Source organism: Buteo buteo, chromosome 13, assembly GCF_964188355.1.
Source record: "Buteo buteo chromosome 13, bButBut1.hap1.1, whole genome shotgun sequence".
NCBI lineage: Eukaryota > Metazoa > Chordata > Aves > Accipitriformes > Accipitridae > Buteo > Buteo buteo.
In genome coordinates this window covers 33,555,663-33,575,677 of record NC_134183.1, presented here as the reverse complement: position 1 = coordinate 33,575,677, position 20,015 = coordinate 33,555,663, and positions in this window count along the sequence as shown.

The window sequence follows — 20,015 nt, the reverse complement described above, 5'->3', positions numbered from 1 at the left end:
GAGGAGAATCTCCATCCTTTATTGGATGCAGGGGGAAACACAGTGACAAAGGATGAGGAAAAAGGTGAGGTACTTAATGGCACCTTTGCCTGAGTCTTTAATAGTAAGACCAGTTGTTCTCTGGGTACCCAGCCCCCTGAGCTGGAAGACAGGAATGGGGAACAGAATGAAGCCCCCATAATCCAGGGGGAAATGGTAAGTGACCTGCTAGACCACTTAGACACACACAAGTCTATGGGGCCAGATGGGATCCACCCAAGGGTACTGAGGGAGCTGGTGGAAGCGCTCACCAAGCCACCTTCCATCATTTATCAGCAATCCTGGCTAACCGGGGAGGTCCCAGTTGACTGGAGGTCAGCCAAAGTGATGCCCATCTACAAGAAGGGATGGAAGGAGGATCCGGGGAACTATAGGCTGGTCAGCCTGACCTCAGTGCCAGGGAAGGCTATGGAGCAGATCATCTTGAGTGCCATCATGCAGCACGTACAGGACAACCAGATGATCAGGCCTAGTCAGCATGGGTTTATGAAAGGCAGGTCCTGCTTGACTAACCTGATCTCCTTCTATGACAAGGTGACCTGCTTAGTGGATGAGGGAAAGGCTGTGGATGTTGTTTATGTGGACTTTAGTAAAGCCTTTGACACTGTTTCCCACAGCATTCTGCTGGAGAAACTGGCTGCTCATGGCTTGGACAGGTGTACTCTTTGCTCGGTAAAAAACTGGCTGGATGGCCGGGCCCAAAGAGTGGTGGTGAATGGAGTTAAATCCAGTTGGCGGCCGGTCACAAGTGGTGTTCCCCAGGGCTCACTACTGAGGCCAGTTCTGTTTAACACCTTTATCAGCAATCTAGACAAGGGGATCAAGTGCACCCTCAGTAGGTTTGCAGATGACATCAAGTTGGGTGTGAGTGTTGATCTGCTTGAGGGTAGGAAGGCTCTACAGAGGGATCTGGACAGGCTGGATTGATGGACTGAGGCCAACCGTACAAGGTTCAACAAGGTTAAGTGCCAGGTCCTGCACTTGGGTCACAACAACCCTATGCAACGTGACAGGCTTGGGGAAGAGTGGCTGGAAAGCTGCCTGGTGGAAAAGGACCTGGGGGTCTTGGTTGACAGCCAGCTGAATATGTAGCTGGCAGTGTGGCCAGGAAGACCAATAGCGTCCTGGCCTGTATCAGAAATAGTGTGGCCAGCAGGAGCAGGGAAGTGATTGTCCCCCTGTACTCAGCACTGGTGAGACTGCACCTTGAGTACTGTGTTCAGTTTTGGGCCCCTCGCTACAGGAAAGACATTGAGGTGCTGGAGCATGTCCAGAGAAGGGCAACCAAGTTGGTGAGGGGCCTGGAGCACAAGTCTTATGAGGAGCAGCTGAGGGAACTGGCATTATTTAGCCTGGCAAAAAGGAGACTCAGGGGAGACCACATTGCTCTACAACTACCTGAAAGGAGGTTGTAGTGAGGTGGGTGTTGGTCTCTTCTCCCAAGTAACAAGCAATAGGACAAGAGGAAATGGCCTCAAGTTGCGCCAGGGGAGGTTTAGATTGGGTATTAGGAAAAATTTCTTCACTGAAAGGGTTGTCAAGCATCAGAACAGGTTGCCCAGGGAAGTGGTTGAGTCACCATCCCTGGAGGTATTTAAAAGATATGTAGATGTGGTGCTTAGGGCCATGGTTTAGTGGTGGACTTGGCAGTGTTAGGCTTACAGTTGGACTTGAGGATCTTAAAGGTCTTTTCCAACCTAAACGATTCTGTCATTCTGTGATGATATTGGAGATTCAGCCTGCCAGGCAATAATGGAGAAAACTCATGTTCTTGGAAGGAAAGCTGCTTGTTTACAAGGAATAGAGATGGAATATAACCTGTGTTCCCACCCTGCGTGCTCTGACTGTTGCTGTTGTGGATGCCTGTTGGTATGACAGATGGAAGTTAAGGATTCTGCCATCTATATCATAAGCTTGATGATGTAATAAGCAGATAGAGCCTCTTACTAATTTATTTTTTTCCCTGGTTTATTTTATATGTATCTCATGTCTCAGAAAGAAAACTAAGCAAAACTTACTTTGTAGGCACTAATGGTTTTACTGACCCTGTCATGTTATCTGGTTGTTTTTTCTTTTGGGGAGCTATTAGGGTTTCCAGTAACTTTTGGATAAGTGGCAGGGCTTTGGCTAGAGCTGACAGCGATGGAGTATGAGGAAGGTTGAGATAGTGCTTCTGTTGGATAGAAGCTCAAGTTTAAGGTTAAGGGTGCCGGGAAGGATGACATTAAATATATGCAGGTAATTCAGGAAGAACTGTGTAATGCAAAGAGTAGTAAATGCTTGGGAGGAGTTCAGAGGCAAAGACGAGTAAGTAGCTGGTTTAAATAAGATTAAGATCCCACAGCATTTTATGGACACGCACAGAAGAAGGTTTTAAAGGATGCTGACCAAACAGGAAATTGTACTAAATACACAAGGAAGAAAGAGTTTTGTCACACCAGATGATCTTTTCTTGTCTCACAAGGCATTACTCTCTTTTCTAAGCTATTTCTGAGAATACAGAAGGAAAATTGGTAGAACTGTGATTAGCAAGGTGTAGGTTTTCAATCTGTATGGATCTACTTACACACAGTAAGCTACATTAAAAGCCCATGACCAAGCTTGCTAAGTCAAACCCTGAATGCTGATTTTCCTTACCTTTATGGTAGGTAGTGCTAGCTTTATATGTGCATGAGTATTATGATAGTATTTATTTTTCCACAAGACCCTGGCCATTTTCCGGGCCCAGAATATATGATGTTTGTATTTTAATAGCTTATTTTCCTTATTCAAACATGACACATTTATTTAGTACGTGCTTTTCAAACTTCCCTTTGAAAAACAAATGACTAATTCACCCAGGGGGCTATTCAGTTTTTCAAACATTAATGAAATTGCTTTCACCTTTATGAAGCGAATGAATAGGATTAACCCCATTATAGAGATTGCTAGTTGAGGTACAGAGTGTTAAAAAGTAATCTGTAAGTTTGCATGCACAATTCAAGATGCAAAGATCTTATTTTTTATCCTCTTTAGCATTAAATACCGTGTTGGTATTCAGACACAACTCCCACTGATTTTGGACACAAATGAAGATTTCAGCAAATAAGATTTAGAGATCTCAGATAATGAATCTAGAAGTGAAGGATGTGCTATGAAAAAGGATCTCTCCAAAGTTTCATTTAATCTTACTTTGCTAAGGAACTCGGTGTTTGGGGATGAAATCCAGTTTTCCAAAACAAATTCAAATTCATTAATCGATAGTTGTTCATTTAATTTTTTCCAATACTTTTTTTAATGTTTTCCAACTTCAGCAAGAAATGAAGTTGCAACTTCTATAGCTAGTCTAGTGGACAAGAATACTCAAAGAACAACTGTCCTGGTTTCAGCCGGGATGGAGTTAACTGTCTTCCTAGTAGCTGGTACAGTGCTATGTTTTGAGTTCAGTATGTGAAGAATGTTGATAACACTGATGTTTTCAGTTGTTGCTCAGTAGTGTTTAGACTATGGTCGGGGATTTTTCAGCTTCTCATGCCCAGCCAGGGCACCTGACCCAAACTGGCCAACGGTGTATTCCATACCGTGTGACGTCCCATCTAGTTTAGGAACTGGGAAGGGGGGGGGGGCAGTGATTCGCCGCTGGGGGACTGGCTGGGTGTCGGTCGGCAGGTGGTGAGCAATTGCCCTGCGCATCATTTGTACATTCCAATCCTTTTATTACTTACTGTTGTCATTTTATTAGTGTTATCATTATCATTATTAGTTTCTTCTTTTCTGTTCTATTAAACCGTTCTTATCTCAACCCAGGAGTTTTACTTCTTTTCCTGATTTTCTCCCCCATCCAGTGGGATGGGGGGGGGGGAAGTGAGTGAGCGGCTGCGTGGTGCTTAGTTGCTGGCTGGGGTTAAACCACGACAACAACCCAGATGTTTTTAAGCAAGAGAAGTACAGATCATATAGTTAAATTATTAAAGAAAGATTCGAATGCATATGCATAGGAGGAATTAAATAGGTTCTGTATAGGCAGTCTTTATCCCAGCGCTAAACAACCTCTTGAAGGTTTGGTTTTGTAAGCCTGAGTGATTTCACCAGCACCATTTTTTTATATGTCATGTCCTTCTGATATGTCATGTCATCTTTGATTTTTCTACTTTTTCTCTAGTGGCATCCTGAGATAACAGAAATTCTTTAAGCCTACTTCACCCATGGTCAATCTGTAATCTGCTTGTCATGTTTATATCCATCATACAGGACTCTGCTAACTACATTAACACTGTAGCTGATGGCAGTAGTAAAGTGTTTCTCTCTGTGGCAGGTAAGTGAGAGGCACTTTTGCCAAAGCAGCGTACAGCAGAGAAGTGGTAACCTTCAAGGAATCTTTGATTCCATGCAAGGGCTGTGAAATGGTGGGAACTCTAGTAGTTTCTCTTGCCCACATCCTGTGAATTGCTACCTCCTTTACAACCTCTCTGGTCTGTTCCTGTCCCATCTCATCAACAAATTAGCTCCCTTTACCCCAGCTTCATTCTTTCTGTCTATCCTATCCCAAGACTTAGTCATCATTTTTCTCCCGCAAGATGAATTCCACTCATGTACATACCAGTCAAGTGGGTTAACTACATGTTTGCAGCATGATTGCATTGGCTCTAGCTCTCCTGTAGAATTTTCTCTGATGTGGATCTTCTTATTTGTCTTCCATGTTTTCATGGTCAACAAAATATTTAACGAAGTTGGCATTGATAGATAGCACTCTTAGAAACAGTCTGTACAGGCTACTCAGAGCCATGTGTTAGGCTTTGCAAGATGCTGGCAGATCTTACTGTCTTTGCTCTTGGCTCATGTTTTCAAGGCTGTCACATCAACTGTCATGACTTTGTTTTTTAAATGAAATAGTAAATTGAAAAGAACAAGGAGCTAGCATGAAGGATGTGCCAGCCTGCTGTTTTTCATGTGCTGGTCCAGAGTACTGCCTGCATACAAGGAGCTAAAGAATTGCGGGGGGGAAAGAGGGGCTTATTCATAACAGCAAATTTGAGAAACCCTTTTTCTTTCTTTTCATGCTGAGATGACAGAATGCCAGTTCTCTGTGTGGATGGTTTGAAACTCCTTGTTTTAGTTGTATTGCACAGTACGTTTTGCTCCAGGTGCTGTGAACTTTGTTACCAGTAAATTATAACTGAACTAAAGGTAATAATGCTTTAGGTATCGCTTGAAAACTAAGGATTTTTGGACACTATTGCCCAAACAAAGTGGTCTTTTATTGTTATTTAGGATCTGTAAGTAGGTGTTTCTTAATAATGTGTTTCTCTTTGTTTCACTTGGATCTTTCTTAATAATTAATTTTTTAAATCTGCATTAAAGTATATTAGTGTAATAAGTATGAAGACTTCAATAACTAATACAGGCCCTTGGGGCAGGAACTTGCCTTATCAGTTTTATAAACCTTTGTGCATATTTACAATGGTACAGAAAGAATAATTGATGGTAACACTATAAATTGTTTCCTAATAAATTTATATGGAAAGGTTGTGCTAGAAAGCCTAAAGACAGAGGAGCAACAAAGATGAACAGGCTTAGAAGGTGATGTTATAAAACCCTTCTACAAAGCACTTTATTGAGTGGAAAGTAAGAGAATTTACTGTGCTGCTTCTAGGTAGGATAGAACTATAGTTAGAGACAAACAAATTGTGACTCTTTACATTTAACTTCATCTTGTTGTCCTTCAGCTCAACTCTTTCCCGCCCTGTGCTGTTTCAGAGGTATAGTGGTAAATTTAAAAGGACTAATTCATCTGTGCTTGTGTTCATTATCTCCAAGAAGGGAATAAACACTGTATTCCTCAAGTCAGAAGTAGGTGGACTTTTATTCCTGTTGTGTCATAGCCTTGACTATAGCACCAGGTAATTGTGCCTCTCATGACTTAGCCAGTCATTTGCCAGCAGTTCCCAGAAACTTGTATTCAAACCTTCTTCACCAGCTGACCTGATTCACCTCTTTTTTTTTTTTTTTCTTTTTTTTTTCCCCCTCTTCTACCTGGAATGAAATTGCAGTAAATGATTAAGTAAAAAAGAAATCTTTTATTCCGATGAGATATTTTGACAGGTATAGCCTTTCTCATTTTGGTAACATAATTATATTTTATGAAACCAAATCATATTGTTGAGATGAACAAACTTACTTAAAATGCTTCAATTTTTATTAAACTTATTTTTTGATAGGGAACACTCCTGTGAAAAACAATCAGACTAGGTATAGTCTTATTTTATAACAGTTTTGCAATGGTTGTTTGTATATCTGCTTTTCACAGAGGCATGCCAAGACTTACCAGTAAACTTCTGTGTTTAAAAAGTGTTAGCAGAGAAAATTGTGTAATACTTTACATACAAAGCCCATTGCAATCTCCGTAGATTTTTACCTCCTTCCCTTTGTAGAGGAAAAAATTAAAAAAAACCCCACCAAATAAAACACTTGGGATTAAGAATTTTCTTGTAAGTTTCTACATTCTCTCTGGCCTTTCAGGGGAAGATACCCATGAGGAAGAAAGTAGAAACTCTGCAGTGCAAAGTATCAAGCATTCTTTGGGCTTCCAATATTCCAGAAGGCTTCTCTAGAAATAGGAACTATTTGCCAAAGTCAGGACAATAGGAAGTATTGTCAAAAGGCTGGTGTATCTTGCTGCTTTTGCTCATGATATATTTTTTCAGTACTTTGTTTCCTAATAAGTCCAAGGGGGCTTGAGATATCTATTCCTTTGTTTTAAAGTAGCCAGTTCTTTGAAAAATCAGTTTGAGGTGAGTGCCTTTACATCTCTAGGGAATTTCGGTGGAGCTAAAGCCACTTTCCTGATATACTTAGGGTTGCATATTAAATTAAATTGAAATTCATGTCCCATTGGAACATGAAAACTATTAGGTCATCTGTGAATGTTTTAAAATCAGTGAAGCCGTAGATTTCTGACTTCTGCTTTTATGCACCCAAACCTTTCACACCAGGGAATTGCCAATACTATCTGAGTTTGCCATAAAAACAGTTCAGGTGCTCAATAATGGAGAGAGCTAAAGCCTCTGGGAATCATTTTGCTGCTGGGCTTGATTGCAAACCTTTTCCTTCTCCTTCCAAACACCCGCTAGTCAGGTAACTGAGAAGCACTATTATTGATCTGCAGATGTACCACTGGGCTAGTCACTTGTCATATAAATGTGTCAAAATTTGCACATCAATTGCAGCAGTTACTTCAAAAATCATACTTCTCTATGAAAATAAAACAGAAAATCACATGCCACTTAAGCACCTCAGCAATAATTCTGTTGCTTCAGGCACCTGAGCTGTAATAACTGTTGGCATTTTCATTCCAAACCTATTTTTTGAGAAATTTAAAAGAGCACTGTCAATTCATGCCATTTTGAAACAACCATAGCATGCATGAATGGGACAGAAGGCTGGCAATTAGGCCAGTCAGCTGACCATTGCTTGCTTTCTGCTTGCACTTGTCATCCTGCTTCTCTTTTCTGCTCTGTTAACGTAATTTTGCAAGGTACAGTGGTTTTGGTTTTTTTCAGCTGCATACATAAAATTGTTTTAGAAATCTGCCTTGGCATAAATGTATTGTATCCCACTACATACCTGAATCCAAATCACGATATGAATTTTTCTTGTGGTTTGGAGATACGTTATTGATTTATTTTATTTAATTGTTTCTATTGAAACTCACTCTTCAGCAATACAATTTTCAGGCTGAAGTCATCCCACTGTGCTTCCTGAAAATTTCTAGTTGAAACATCATCTTGCTCTAATGTAAAGATGCCTATTTTTTTTTTCACCCTCTAAAATTTCTTTGCTGTGTCATGTAAAATTTTACTTGGAAGAGAACTTAGTTTAAATTCTTAGATAAATCGGGTTTTTTATTATTTCTTGTTCTAAGATATTAGATGACATAAAATCATATTTGTTTTAGATCAATGTTTCATCAGTACCATAAAAATATTTCTTTTTTCATTTGTATTTACAGGCTTTTGACAGAATTCAGACATTTCTCAGAGGAACTATTCTGGCTACTAGGTAGCTGGAATACTAGAGAAAGCACAAAAGATAAGTGAAATATTTGCACAGAAAAGTATGGTTGATGTGCACCTTACAAATCAGAAGGAAGGCTCTTAAGTCTTTCTGTAATTAGAGTTCAGGTTTACTGAAACTAATGCAGTGGTCATTTTATTAGCAATACAGATTCTGCTGGAATAACTAATTTACTTCTACATGTTGAACCTAAATCAAGCTAATCCTACTGAAAAATCTGTTGCATGCCCAATCTGTGGTGGCCCAACCTATCACCTGATAGAAAAGCTTAACTGATAGTAATGGGTGGGTTGTTGCATTTGTGACAAACAAGAGATTTACACTGAGATACTAATATTGAGTTACATCAATAATCAAGGCTGCAGAATGTGGACGGAGGATGCATGCTGACTGGAGAAGAGAGCTCTTTCAGCATAACCTCTGATTAGCTATCCTTTCTTCTTTTAGTCTGGTTTCCTAAGGAAATAAGGATTTTTTTTTTTTGTCTGTGAATATATGTCATTCTTTCCTCTTCTGTCAGTGTATTAATCTTCCCGAGTAAATTTCAAATCTGTGTGTCAATGACCATCAAATCTGAAGTGTTCTTAAGAGGCTGAAGTCCTGTCCACTTTTTGAATACAGGAAACAAACCCTAATAACACTGTCACTAAGGACTAGTCAGTAAGCTCCGAATTCCAAGTAAGAACTTGGAATAAGCTCCAAACATTATTAGACAGCAGAGAATCCAGAGGGATGCTCAAATCTTGAGAGACAGATTAATTTTTAGCTGAGATTTTTTTGGCTCTGCTACTCCCAGAGCTGCTTGCTTAACCCTGCTGCTCCCATCTTCTGAGTTCAACCAGAGACTTTGCATCACTGAGCAGCTGCAGAGATAGAATTCTGTCCCTTTCTTTCTTCTCCATCCCCTCTCAGGTTTTCTTTTTCTCTCCATAAAAGAAGCTAGTGAAGTCTAGCCAGGTGTGGTCCCCTCTTCTACATGTTATGCTCTTGAACTTTGGCAATGAGATGCTTTATCAATGCTTGGAGGAAGTGACAAGGAAACAGGAGGCCCAAATGCTCAAAATGGCATGCATGGATATAACTGTGAGACTAAATTACCTGTGTGGAATTGTGGTAATTTCACAGGAAATTGTCCACTAAGCAATTTTCAAAATGTGGGTCTGTATCAAGCAATTCATATGGTAAATGTTTTTACGCTTTCACCTTAATATATTTAGCCAGCTTAACATTTAAACAATGCTGTTCTTAAGTGAAAAAAATTCTTGTCTTCATGCAACTTTACAGCCTGTGCTTTCTGAATGCACAGCTCTAGGTGTCAGCAGGAATCCCCTCAAGTGGGCTTGATTCATGGGATCAGGGACTGAGCTTGAAAGGGAATCTGAGAGTACAGATTATTGCCATGCTGCTTCTCACAAAATACTTCCACACAGTAGTTTCCTATCATAGCTCTGTAATGTAATCCTTTATTTGCCTAGTTTACTACAGTGAATTTTTCTCCTACCATGGAAATGTACTTTCTAAGCTATATGTTATTATGTGTGGCTGTCCTGCTGTCTTGAGACAGAGGAATTCCCATTTTAGTTTGTCCATGCAAAACCACAATCTGAATGCAATGTATTAAAATACAGATAGTAAATATAGAAAGACTCCTTTACTGAGTACATGGAGATAAGACCTCTGCTAGCATTAACTCTACTTATCTCAATATACTTACACCACCCAGGAACCTCACACCTGGATTCTCTCCTAAAGCATATGTTAAATGTTAGTTTCTCTTTCTGAGTGACAGCTTTCACTGACTGTTACAATGTGCATCACAGTAAAACTCTGAATTTAAGTCACAGCCCTTTGCCTAGTGACTAATGGCAAAATTTTATGAAAACATCTCTTGTGATTTGCTGCAGAGTTGCATGTTCATGTAGCTGGCTCTGAGAACTGGCTGTGTATTGAGAGGGAACTCAAATACCCAGATCCCATGCTGGTGAAGGATGAGTTTGTTACATAAATGATGCCATTACAGTACTTGCTGGGGAGGGGGACGATGGCTACTTTGTTCGTAGTGTGCCCCACGTTGGCTGATTAAACCACAAATGAAATGCCACTTTGACAGGCCCGTATTGCATGACACATTGTGAGAATCACAGAGTGAATAACTGTGGGTTAGTTTTGTTCTATTACTGACTTTATTAGGAGAATGGGTTCCAGTTGTGCTATTTTCTGTTTCTGTTATTGTCTGCACTCTGAAACTGAATTATCAGGCCCTGGTGTGCTTGTAAGAATTTGATCTTCTCAACATCTTTTTTCAGGCTTTTGGTTGCTTGGCTGACCTTGTTTTTATGTTAGTGGGGTTATTGATGGGAGTAGCCAATGAAATGGGTAGTGAACATGGGAAGCATTTTCAGAATGAGTTATTAAACTCCTGCCAGAGCTTGCATTTATTATAATTATCACAAAACTGTTATGTGGCCCCATAAACTTGCATGGTGATTTATAAACTTCGGCTTAAATTTTGCTAATGTATATGTGTGAATTTTTTACTTGTATGAAGGAAGTTATACCTATTCTTGCTATAGATAGGGTGGGTTCCTTATGCCAAGATATTCAGAAGGTATTTATTTAGACTAGAATTGTGGCACTGGGGATAAAACCTGAACTAGCTTGCTTACATTTCTAAAGTCTAAAGTGATGTTTATTTGTGAAAATGGTAATGGGCTAATCCTGCAGGGTTCTGAATCTTTTTCATGCTTTTTATTACCAGTGGGAAAACAAGATAGTTGTCTTCTTGCACAGTGGATTCTAAAGCAAGAAATACTAAACTAGGCCTATAAAAAGCTATTTTCCTGTTTTCTTAGCGTGTTAGCTAGGAACAATAGTAACAGAAGGTCTTTACCTTGTAGTGGCAGATGGTTGGATGCTATATGTCTCTGTATTGTTTAAAATTTTTGCAGTTTTTCCAGCTTCTGGAGTTCAGCAAGAACAGCTCTTAGTAGCCTAATTTGATTAGATTAGGTTTTGATTAAATTTGAATTACAGTTACAGTTTAATTTTTTCATTAAATTAGATTTGATGTTCTTAACTTAAATACTTGGGTTTCCAGATCTGTTTGCTCAAGGCCAGGACCTGTGCTGGAGGTGAAGGAGGCTGAGTGACCATGATTATCAGGTGTCCAAGCTGCCTGTGCCCAGCTGAAAGTCTAAATGTAGTGGGGAAATTGGGTTAAAAGGGGAGTGAGTGCCTCATTATTTGCTCTCCTCCCTCCTTGAAACACATGCAGTCCTGATTTTGGCAAATGTAGTCATCTCAATTGGTAAGTGTGTTTCTCAGCACTGCTTGTCAGCACATTGACAATTCAACAGACTTAAGTGAAAATAGTATTTGAATAACGAGTTTAGAGCCTATGTCCTGTTTGCACCCAGCACCAACAAGTGTCTGAGGTAAGATGGTGTTTTAAATAAGCTTGAATCGTTCCCAGACCTGCATTAAATGCCATGTATTCAGACATCAAAAGGAGAATCATATATCACAGCCGGATATAAACAGGTAAGATACTTTCCAATAGAGTGAAAACAGAGCAGTGCAAAAGACCATTTTAGGTTATGACTTTGAATAATCTGACCTGAACCAATTTCACTTTTCTCACGAGGGTGCTTTTAAATTCAGGGATAGGCATGAGCAGACGTCTGTTTTCTGGGTAAGAATAAATGTGAATTCATCATTAATACACTCGGTTTTGCAGATTATTACAGCTTTAGGAACACAGTAAATTGCCTAGAACAGTTTTGACTACACCATGCCAAAACAATTTGTGTCTTCTGAAAAGGATATGGTTTTATTAGAGTTATTTTTCAAACTCTGCTTGGAAAGATTGTATATATTTATGAGATGCTCTGCTTAAATCATACAAAGGGAATTTTCAGGAAAATCGCTCCATAAATCTTAGGAAATGCAAAACTAACAGACATATGAAGGATTTGTATTTAGAAAAGAATCTCCCAGTGGGTTGCTCTCAGCAGAAAATGAAAAGGTCTTCTTTGCATTCAGTTGAACTATTAGTGCATTTTTCGCTGATATAAGCAGTTGTACAGGTAGGGCCACTGTCACAGTCCCAGATCTCAGTGCTGCAAATTAGCAAGGTTATAACTTTGCTCCAAATATCATGCTAGCTCATTTTCATTATGAAAAAGGTGGGGGGAGGAGAATGGGACAAAGCACCTATTGGCAAAGCACATTATAATTGTTTAAGCAGGCCCCACAAGTCATGCATTTCAATTATTTGTTCAAAGCTGCCTGCAATTAAGAGTTGCAAACAAGGTTTTTGAATGCAAAGTCAGACAATTAAAATGTTTCATGAGTGCCTTAAAGAGAGAAGTTCTGAATTAGCACTTTGAATACACAAGACCTCTTGTTTTCTAATCTCCTTTCCCTTTTACTCTGTGAAAGAGAGAGGAGATGTATATTTTTCCCAGAATTTTTCTTTTCTTTAAGCCAGGCTGATCCTAGGGAAGATTGAATCATTCTAGTCTTTGACTTGTACATTTGAATGTCTTCTGCTCCTTGAGAGATCATCCTTGTTGCCTCATAATGGTCCAGGTGCAAAAAACTTTACCCACGTCTAGCTTGTTCTCGAAGGGGGGTCGTAAATCACTTTAAGCATCTCTCCTCCCTCTTGCGCACCACCTCCCCCCCCCCCCCCCCATCTTCTTCATTCCCCTTTGAAGAGGCAGAACTATTTTAGCTAGTGATTTGTGGCACTCAGGCACTTAGAGTGCAACCCCTATGCTCGGTAAGCTAACAGACAAGATGTGGGAAGCAGTGATGCATTGGCTTGTTAATGGCAGTTCTGTGGATGTTGGTATTATATCTGTTGGTGGTGATCAGATCACAGCTGCTCCCAGGGGAAGGCCTAACTTCTTTCTCTTTAACCATGAAAAACAGATTTAACTTCCCTACTCCTTTCAGGAGAACAGTGCTGCTCAGGGTTGGTTTTTTCCATTCTAATGCCATTTGAATGCTGTCTGTTTACATTTAGAACTTGCAGTTTGGGAGTTTGTAAGAAAGGGTTTCCTTACCCCCTCCCCCCCCTCCGCCATTTATATGCTCAAAAGTCCACCACTTGAAAGCATTTGACAGGCTTTCCCCCTTCACTTCTCTGGTGGTATCTGTCATAGAATAATTTTTAATGGTAATCTTTTTGATGCAAAGCAGTGCAAACCGCTGCATAGTATTAGACGGACTTTGTTTTGTGTAGGTAAAGGCGAGAACCTGTATCAATTTAAAAAAACCAACTGTATACTAAACTGCAAAAGAAAATGTCAGGTTAACTAATGACTCTAGGAAAAGCAAAGACTACACAGCTTGTGATAAGACATACATTCAATTGTTGTTGAACTTTCCTGGGATTTGCTGGCTTGTTTAAAGTTTTAATCTCTTAGAAAAGGATCATACCAGATGTATTACTAAAAGCAAAACATTTCACTGGTTAATTAAATAATCCTTTTTTTGCTGAGAGACCAGTGATATTCAAGGGCATTTGATCTCACTGAGTAGACTAAACTGTAGTTTATGGAATTTCTTTTTAAATGCAGCACGGTATGAGGATGAGAGGCTGTACTGGCTTGTTTGGAGTCTTTCTGCTCATGGGGTTTGAGCATTCATGGAGAGTTTTCAAAGGCAAGGATTAGTGAGTTGCAGCATAAGGAAGCAAACCGTGTGCATGCCTGGAGTCTGTCCTGTTGCTACTAGATCGCTTGGACTGAACAGTCTGGCAATGTGTGTCAACTTGCATGACCTTAAATACACTGGGTTTAGCCAAAGCGCTTTCCAACAGCAGGGTGGGTGTCTGAGAGGAGATGGGATGAGACCTCAACAGCAGGGATAGATTATCCCTTATCTCCCCATTGTGAGATTTCTTGCTCCTTGCTTTAAAGCAGCTGAGGTTGGCCTGTTGTGTGGGCAAGTAGAGTCCAACCTGCCCTGGCAATTTTAAGTTCCTACAAGCTGTCAGTTAATGACTGATATGTTTCTTACAAGCCTTCGGTGTGTGTTGTTTCTCCTTAGGGTTTTAATCATTTAAGCTTTACTCAAGCAAAATTTTGGCTGCTGTGTAAGAATTTTTGCCTCACTGAGGAAATATAGGAACTGGATGTCACCCTAATATCTAAATACTAGTTAGGAAGGACTAATGTCTACTAATATGATTTTTATACTTTATTTAAAAAAATATTGCGGCAATATATTTGGAGTCATCAGTTTGCACATCAGTGGTCTATGTATGTATGTCAGCTCAGAGTGAATTTGAGATGTGTGCTTATGAAGTATCTGCTGGTATGAAATGTCTTTAGTTTACTTGCATAAATAGAAAATTCTCATATCTTTAGAATAGAACCTATATACAAATCCAAGATTTTACACTAGAGCACATCAGAAATGAAAAGGGTCTCCCTCTCCCCCCATGTTGAGACTTGACATGCAAGGAGCATGTGCATGTAAAACCTGCTAGAAGACATGTGATGGCATTAAGCTGGGAGCAAGCTCTTTCCTCTGCATATGAGTGTACCTACCCACCTTTCCTCAGCAACACCACTGAAAATGGGTATCCTGCACCAAGAGTTTCATTTTGAAGTGCAAGCCTAGTAAAAATCAGTTATATTTATATCATAAGCTTGGACCAATGGCAAATGACAAACAATAAATTGACAGAATGTATGATTTTTATGTCACTTTTCAATTTTCAGGGCTCATTCATTTTATTAGTGTTAACACTGCAGCTTTAATTTCCCTAAAGACTTCGGAGATTGAGAGGACAGGAAGCAGGTCTCAATTTCATCGGTTTTTTACCCATGGAGTGAAGAAGAGATGTTGCATGGAAAAATTCAGCGTGAGTAGTAGCTTTATAAAAGGCACAATATCATCACAGTTTGGGATGATGAGTAAGAAGGATGGATATTTGGTGGCTGGAGATGGAGACATAGTTATGTTGAAACCTTTGCTAATTTTACATCTTACAAAAGGCTGATAGATGGGGTGCTCTTGTCTTTGTTATGCAGGAGGCCAGGCAGGAGCTTGGCTGAAGTTCATTCTAGCTTCAGCATTTACAAATCTGTAAGTATATCCAATATTCCAAAGAAACGTGGGCAGAAATGTTACAAAATTAGTACAGCTCCCATTTCCTCGGGAAGAAGTATTAGGAGGTAAGACAGGACACGTGCTCCAGTGGCTTGTGCAGGACTGTAGCGGTCAAGCTCTTTGGTGGTCTCGCTTTCCCTCTGACATAGTTCTGCTTTGTAGTTTAGGGCATGCCACTTGATTGCTGTTCCTCCAGTCCCCCAGCTGCTACTACAGCTGATCCGTGATACCTCTTTGGGCTGGTGGGAGGTTTAACTAATGTCTGTGAAGTATCTGTAAATATAACAGTTTGATTCAAAGTGTTTTATGAAATGGTTTGTGAGTTGTTGTTTATTTTTCCATTTTCATGGGTATGTTGCTTTTAATATTTTTAACCTTTATTTCAACATTTTTTCAACATTTTTTACCCTTGTTTCAGGAAAGAATTTCCAGACCTTTCAGTTAGAAGGCTATAGAAAGAGTGAGTCTGACCTAAGTTTATGTATGAAATTCCAGACCAGATTCTAAATCATACAAAAGGAAGAAACAACCTTGGAAAAACAAGTAGTGTAATGGAATGTGGGGAACGGGCTGAACCTGTGGAGCAAGACTTGTAGTTTACAAGTCATCGGGGGAGTGGGGTAAGCAGGGAAGCAGAGGGACCATGGAAGGTGTTTGGAACAGCATACTTATAAAAACTCATCCTTTGAACTACAAAATGTTGCAATATGGTCATCTGTGGCAAGGGATGGTAGCAGACTATGGCTGACAGGAAATTTACAGTACAAGATTTTGCTTCAATTTTATTCCCAGTGAGATGGGTGGGACTTATTATTGTTGAAGCAATAAAAGTATTGGGTTTAGCATTTGATGGCTGATAATGAAGGCTTCTGTCCTCTTCTGAAGTGAACATAGTGTTTGTAAATGAGTCAATAGGATAAGAAACAGAAATATCTGTTCCATAGTTTAGTATTAAACTGAGACAAATTATTTACTTAAATTAAGGCCTAAAATAGATTTTAAAGAAGTCCAAACTGCAGTACCAGCTGGGAAAAAACTAATTCTCCAAGAATTTAATAAATTAATGATAAATAATAAAGTTTTGGGATTTTTTTGTCATTTTTTTTTCCAAATCAAATAGCAAGATATGATCTTTGGGTTGAGAAGCCATCTCTTTGGAAGTGTGAATTGTATATTGCAGGCTTTTAAGGAAATGAAGTAAAACTCATAAATGTTAATGGTTGTTTAAAATTACATTTCCTTTCTTCACTTTTTGTCAACCAACTACTTGATGTCCTAATTTTAAAATTTTTGGGAAAAAAAGCCATTCTTCTATTGTTTTGACCAGCTTTAATATTCAGTGTTCTTATCAATGTTAAAAACGTATATGCAAATAGCAATAAACATTTTCAGACTTAGAGGATGTAAGATATAAAATGTAAAGCTGACAGGATAGAACTGATTCACTAAAACCAGCACAAGCGTGCATATATATATGTATACATATGTACATGTATTATCTTGGGACTAATCTGTTTGTGCTAGACATAGAGTTATCTGATAACCTAACTTTTGTGACGCTACAGTCTGTGTTCTGCATTGCTGGAGCAGGAACTGAGAGTACATAAGAAGGTAGTTTATCACTCAGCCTTAGCAGTAGCAAAGATTATTCTGCTGCTCAGGGTTCTGGGATAGAGAAAGCAGAGGGAAAAAAATGAAGAGTGGACTTCCAGTGGGGTTGCCAAAGCAGAGTGAGGGCTGCTGTTACAGTTACCTATAAGCATTCCTTTGCTTCAAGTATTGGGGTGTTCTACTGCATCAGTGTTGGCTCAGATGGTGAGTTAGCCTTTCAAGAAAGAGCAGTGTGAGGTATACAGTGAGACGGGACAGAAAACGTTCCTTATCCTGAGAATGTGGCTGGGTTCCTGGTCTAGTTTGGGGTTTGTTGGGGTTTTTTTCAACCCCACCCCCACCCCCAGCAGTTAAATAACAAACAGTTCCTAGATTAACCTTGATTAATGAATCAGGAATTCTTGCTATTATTTGAAGATTAAGGGGTCAAGTCGATATGTCTTGCTTAGACTGGCTATCGAGCAAGTATTAAAACTTGTTGGATACTGGTGAGAACAGCAGCGATTTCCTCCTGAATGGTGTGTATTTTAAGGACAGGTAGAAGTCATGAAGCAACATTATTTGTGATGCAGGGAATTAGTAATTGTTACTGGAATACCTGTACTCAACATCATTTGCAGCTACCCACCACTTTGCATTTTCTCTAATGCCAGAGCTGTTTTGGCTCACTTAAAGTACAACTTTTTTTTTCTTTATTTAATAAACTATGAAGTGGGAAATTTGTGACTGAGCTTTGAGAGTCGTTGCAGACACAGCTGGCTGGTGATAAGCTATGACTAAAATACCAGGTCCTGCCAACTTGCAGCATGTGCACATTTTTCAAACACTCTTTTTGTTCAACGGCAATATCAAACATTAGAACCATCATGTTTTTGCAGCAAACTTTGACCCCTTAAAGACAGCATCTTATCTTGGGGAAGAACGTCACTGTGGCAAACTGGAGTTCCCCAGGAGCTGGCAAGGTGCCTCTCCATGAAGTCCAGCATTTTTCTGGTAGAATAGAGTACTATCCATTAAACACAGGCAATCCTTACTAGAGTTTCAAGCAGAAGCAGAAGTAGTTTTTCTTCAGCATGTCGGAAGTGGCTGCAGAAATTAAGAGAATTAGCAAAAGATTTAAATCCACATATCCAGTTCCTAGCAAAACTTTCATTGCCCTCAAAGGTAGTTGGACATTGTCTCTAGCGTACATCTGGTGCCAGGAAGAAAGTTTGTCCGTGAACGAAGACAGTGCAAGCTCCTTCAACTACCCAGGCCAAAGAAATGTCTAAAGGACACCAGCTAATTTTGCCACTGATGTCTTAATAACTTCAACTAAAAAGATGAAGTTATAGCATGGACAATAATAGGGTTAAGGGCTGGTTTCCAGAACACAGAGCTTAGCAAATGCTGCTTGTACTGAACCTGTCATCTAGCCCTTCAGTCAGGATCCATCAATAATCTTATCACATATAATATTTTTGCTAGGCATTTTTGTCTGCCAGGGGTACAAATCTAGTGGCCTAAACTTTCCTCAGTGCAGAGAACTTAAGCGAGCACAACTCCTCCAGCCTCATCCCAGAGAGGACTGAATTCAATTAGAAGACAGTTCTGCATGAATCTGAAATGAAAAACATGATTAGTAGATTAATGGCCATCAGCAGGAGAGTATCTGCAGTTCTCTGCCTGGGTTAGAGTAGTTTATATTCTGTAGGTTGGTATTATTCAGTTGAATCCCTCCCTTTATGCTGTGCTTCATCTCCTCCGCAGCCTGAACTGTCCAACTTCTGTGCCGGGTCTCTGTTCCTCTATTAGAGAGCACTATTGCTGCTAGATAGTTGGGCCAGAAAAAAGGCGCTTGTTCTGTACCCGCACACCTTTCCATAGCAATGCCATGTTCACTTCCAATACAGTTATTAGAAGTAATTCTGGTCAGCACCCATGATCACACTCAGCTCTTTAGATCTTCATAACACTGCGCAAACATTAACTAATTAATCTCTCCAGAAGAGAGGGAAGGGTAGGTGGGAGTTTTAACTGTCAGCAAGGGAATACTTCTAAGGCACTGCTCTCTGCCAACAGCTACTGACCTAGCCCATGCTGTCTGGGTGGCTAATCAGGCAGATTGGTGGTATCCAGAACAATTAATCACCTGGGACAGCTGCCTGCTTTCCCTACCACCCTTTTGTTGCTCCAGTAAAATGGGATTATTCAAGTATTGTTTTCAAATGTATGGGGCTGTGAATTTCCAGTGTGACAAGAATGACTGTCTCCAAATTGGTAGGCTTTTGTTTGAAAGGCAGTGAGTATAAATCTGGCCTTTTTTTGCAGCAGCAGCACTCCCCCCAGAGGCCCCTGATCTCCCACCTTCAGGGAAGGGGTTCAGCTGAACTTAGCAGCTCCAATGCAAACACATGTACTGCTTATCCAGTGCTACAGAGAGGGCAACAGCCCACAGCAACACTGCAAAAGCCCCAAGAAGTTTTCCAGTTGTGAACAAATACATCAGTTAAAGCTGGCTGCTCTGCAGGGCTTTCTTTTTCTTCAGCATGCAGAGCACTGACTCTGGTTTTTTTTTGTTGTTTCTTCTTGGTTTTTGCTTTATATGTCATTGTGTTCATAGGAAAGCATCGGCTCCTAGGTAAGCATTGATAGGCTATTGAGAGAGCTTTCAAAGCTCTGCTAGTGCTGTGAGTTTTTGCACTTCAGTGAGTAAGGCTTTCCTCACCTTGTAAAAGGGAAGTAGCACATTCAGTGGTGAACTTTGCAAATAACAGGGCCAAATGCCGAGGGGCAGCTGCACCTTTAGGTGCCTTTGTCCTGTTAGTAGACCTAGAGGAGAAAACCACGAAAGTCTCACTTATCTGTTTATCTAGCTTGCAGCAGTCTGATGCCTTCTGCCACCTTTACTGATAATGGTCCCTTTGAAGTCGAGTACAAGTGTGAATTTATGGTTTTGTAAAGACTGGATTCCAGAACAGGTCATAAATTACCTTGTTAGACAAAGGCTTCTGGGGAAACAATATTGCCTTACAATCCCTCACTGTGTCATTATCCTGATGCATTTCTAGCATGGCAAATAATTGACCAGAATGATATGCTGGCCAGTTCTCCAGTCAAGCTTTGAAATTGTTTGTGTAAACTCTGCTAGCAAGAGCAGCAAGTTATGGAGCTACAGTAAATTCTCATCATCACTCAGAATGAATCTT